Source organism: Penaeus vannamei, chromosome 12 (genome assembly GCF_042767895.1).
Source record: "Penaeus vannamei isolate JL-2024 chromosome 12, ASM4276789v1, whole genome shotgun sequence".
Classification (NCBI taxonomy): Eukaryota; Metazoa; Arthropoda; class Malacostraca; order Decapoda; family Penaeidae; genus Penaeus; species Penaeus vannamei.
The window spans coordinates 20423040-20428039 of NC_091560.1; the positions used below are offsets into that span (position 1 = coordinate 20423040).

The following is a 5000-nucleotide window of genomic DNA, read 5'->3' on the forward strand; positions in this document are numbered from 1 at the left end:
TAATAAGAATAAAAGTGGTAGTATCATTATAATTATTATTATTAATACTTTAATATAAGTATTAATGTTATTGTTTTCATTATCTCATTTTCATCATTACTATTATCAACATTACTTGTAGTAATCATCATCATCATCATCCTCATCATCCTCATCATTATTGTTATTGTTATTATTATTGTTGTTATTTGTATGATTATTCATAATATCATTATTACTGTCATTATCATTATAATTATTATTTCATTATTATTATTGTTAACATCATTATTAACTCATTATTATTATTACTGTTATGACTATCATTGTTATTATTATTATATATTATTTTTTGTTACTGTTATCATTATTAGTATTATCATCACCATCATTATCATTATAATTACCATTGTTATTACCTTTATCATTATTTTTATTGTTGAAATCATCATGATTATAATTCTCGTTATCCTTATTACAATTATCATTATTTATCATTCTAATGTTCATTATTGTTATTCTTATTATTATCCTTTCCTTTATTATTATTGCTTGTGTCACTATTATCATATTTATTATATTACGATTATTATCATGATGATGATGAAGATAATACGTATTATTATTATTTTGGTTATTAGTAGTATCGTCACCATCACCATTATTATCATTATTACCTTTATTATTATCATTAAATATTTTTTTTTTACTATTATTATCATTATGTTGTTGTTTTTGTTGCTATTGTTATTATTGTTATATTTATAATCATCAGCACTGTTATTATTATATAATAATTATTATCATTATCATTATTATTTTATTACAATTATCATCATCAGTTTCATTATAGTTACCATTATTATCATTTTCATCATTTTTATTTCTGATATTGTTGTAATTAGTAGCATTATTGTTATCAGTATTTCTATCATCATTGCCATTATCATTATTATTTTTGATTGTTAGCATTTTTTTGTCATTACTATTATTATTATTGTAATTATTGTTATCATCATTATTATTGTTATTATTATTATTATTATTATTATTATTATTATTATTATTATTATTATTATTATTATTATTATTATTATTATTATTGTTATTATTATTATTATTATTATTATTATTATCATTAGTATTTTCATTAATATCATTATTATTATTATTATTATTATTATTATTATTATTATTATTATTATTATTATTATTATTATTATTATTATTATCATGATCATCATCATCATTATTGTTATTACCATCGTTATTCTTGTTATTATTGTTATCATTATGATTATTTTCATAATTATCATTACTATTATCATTATCGTAATTATACCTTTTTATTATTATCATTATTATTTTGTTGTTGTTGTTGTTGTTATTGTTGTTGTTGTTGTTATTATTATTATTATTATTATTATTATTATTATTATTATTATTATTATTATTATTATTATTATTATTATTACTATCATTCTTATTAACATCATCAGTAATAGTAGTAGCACTGTTATCATTATTAATTCCTATTATTATTAATTCATTATCATTATCATTATCATCATCATCGTCATCATCGTCGTCGTCGTCATCATCATCATCATCTACATATCATTATTGTTATTCTTATTATAAATATTATCATCAATTATCAGGATTATATCATAATAGTTATTATTACTGCTAGTATTATTATCATTATTGATATCATTATGATAAAGATAATTATTATTGTTAGCAGAAGTAATAGTTTTGACAGTATCAGTATAAACAGTATCATTTTTCGTATCATTATTGTTGTTATAACCATTATTACTATTATCATTATTGGTATCATTATCATTATCATTTTATTTTATCATTTTTCATGTTATTATTATTATTATCTTTTGATCATTATTATCATTAATAATAATAGTAGTAGTAGTATTATGATTATTATTATTATTATTGTCATTATTTTTTACTATCATTATTATTTCTATTATTCTTACCATTTGCAATATTGTTATTATCATACGTGTTAATATTATTATTGTTGTTATTATTATTATTACTATCATTATTATTATCATCTTCACTTTTATCATTATCATCGTTATTATCATTATTATTATGAATATTATCAATATTATTTCATATATTATAATTATTATTTTATATTATTATTATTTTTGTTGTTTTTGTTGTTGCTGTTGTTGTTGTTGTTGTTATTATTATTATTATTATTATTATTATTATTATTATTATTATTATTATTATTATTATTATTATTATTATTATTATTATTATTATCATCATCATCATTATCATTACCACTATTATCATCCTCATCATTATCATCTTCCTTGTCTTTCTTGTCTGATCAGTAACGTAGATATTATTATCATCATTTCATTCATGATAAGTATTATCGTTGTTATTATCACTTTATTTTTATGATTATTTCTAATTATTGTTTTTTCCTATTATCATCATTTATTTTTTAACTCATTTTTATTATTATTACTAATTACTACTACTATTATTATTATTATTACTATTATTTTTGTTATTCTTATTGTTGTTATCTTTCATTTGTTTGTATTGATATTATCTTTGTAATTATATAAAAGAAGATAATAACAGAACTAATAAGAAAGATATAAAAAAATAATGATAATGACAAAAATAATGATGATAGTAATAATAATGATAATGATGACAAATGATAATGATAATAAATAATAACAGTGATAATTATCATAATGATAATGATAATAATAATGATAATAATGACAAAAATAATGATAATGATAACAATGACAATAATAATGATAATAATAACAATATCAAGGGTAATAGTAATAATAATGATAGTCATGAAAGGGACAAGGGTTATAATGATAATAACAACAACAATAATAATAATAATAATAATAATAATAATAATATTTATGATAATAATAATGATAATGATGATAATAATAATAATGATGATGTTGATAATAATAATGATGATGATGATGATGATAATTATAATAATTACTGATAATAATAATAATAATAATAATAATAATGATAATAATAATAATAATGATAATAATAATAATAACAATAATAATAATAATTATGATAATAATAATAATAATAATAATAATAATAATAATAATAATAATAATAATAATAATAATAATAATAAAATTAATAATGATAAAAATAATAATGATAACAATGATGATAATCATAGCAATAGTAATAATAGTAAAGATAGGAAGATATTATAATGATAATATAAAATGATTTAATGAAAAATGTAAGGAATTGGTAATAACAATTATAATAATGATAATATTATCATTATAATCATAATGATAAATATATAAATTATAATAACAATATTGATACTGATACTGATATTCTAATATAATAATATAATAAAATTATACCGATGTGAATGATGATAATGATGACGATCATGATGATAATGAATATTAAGAGAAGTGTGTTATCATGGTTACCGTCATTATGAATCAACATGTGATTTCCAGGCAAACATATAAAGTTCATGAGAGTGAACTAAAAATTCGTTATCCTGGCGGTGTTGTTTTCCACCTTCCTCGAAAGAACCAGTCCACGGTAACTAATATTAACATGAAATACTTATTGGGATCTAAATGCACTAAGCAATGTCGTTTGTACTATGGTGCTCCCGAGTAGACGGAACTCCGAGGTGTGCGCGGCCGCTTGGCGGCGCCGATCTCGAGTCGCGTGCGTCGACTCCTATACAGAATCTATAATATACGGAATCCAGTATACTTTCTGACTTTTTGTCAATTGTGATGAATAGAAATAACAAGTGTTATTTGCTTTTCATGATCATGATGCTCTTGTTAACATTATTGTTATCAGTATCATTCTTATTGTTATCATCGGCAGTAACATCATGTTTAGCTATGATTATTGTTACTACTAATTTATCCTTTCAGTAAAATATGACCTAAAATGCTTATTTATTACATGAATATAACTCAGTCATTCCATCATTAAAATTATTCTATTACCATCATCATTCATATCTTAGCATTAAACTCATCATATCTATCATCCACTCATTTTTGCAACAGTACTATCCTAGAGTCATCACAGGATGATTCTGGTTGTGATTTTGATTATAGAAATGATATTATTCCTATCATTATCATTATTGTTATTCTTATTCTTATTACTTTTACCATCACCATCATTTTCAGTGAAATCGTAAAGTTCATATTATCACTGCCATTTTTTCATATTTTGTTGTTATTATTATTGTTTCTATTATCAGTTCTTTATGATAGTAATCATTAATGTTATTATACTTCAAATACAATTTTCATTATGATTATGATTACTAGTATTATTACTCTTATTATTATTATTATTATTATTACTATTATTATTATTATTATTATCATTATTAATATTATCAATATTATTATTATTATTATCATTATTATCATTATTATTATTGTCGTTTTTATTGTTATTATCATTATTGTTATTATTATTGTTGTTGTTACTGCATTCTTTAATTTGTTTGTTTTTGTTTTTACTCTTGTTATGAATATATTTTCTATTATCATCATTATCTTGATTGTTATTATTATTATTAATATTGCTCTTACTATATCTACTATTGCTATATCAGTTCTTACTATTATTTATATTTTTATTATTGTTATTATTATTATTATTATTATTATTATTATTACTATCATTGTCATCATCACTACTACTGCTGCTGCTACTACTAGTACAACGTCTATTTATTATTATTATTATTATTATTATTATTATTATTATTATTATTATTATCATTATTATTATCATTATTACCATTAATATCATTATTATTATTTCTATTATCATTATTGTTATCCTTAGATATTATCATCATCATAATTATTGTTATTGTTATTATCATTTTCATTTAGCGTTGTCATTATTATTGTTATCATTAACATTACTATTGTTGTAATTGTTGGGATTTTATA

At 19.1% G+C, this 5000-nt stretch overlaps 1 protein-coding gene across 1 annotated transcript in view; it reads left to right on the plus strand.

Moving 5' to 3' along the window:
- Positions 1 to 5000, plus strand: part of LOC138863507 (lachesin-like) — a 228452-nt gene that overhangs the window by 190383 nt on the left and 33069 nt on the right. The gene's annotated exons all lie outside the window — the stretch shown is intronic.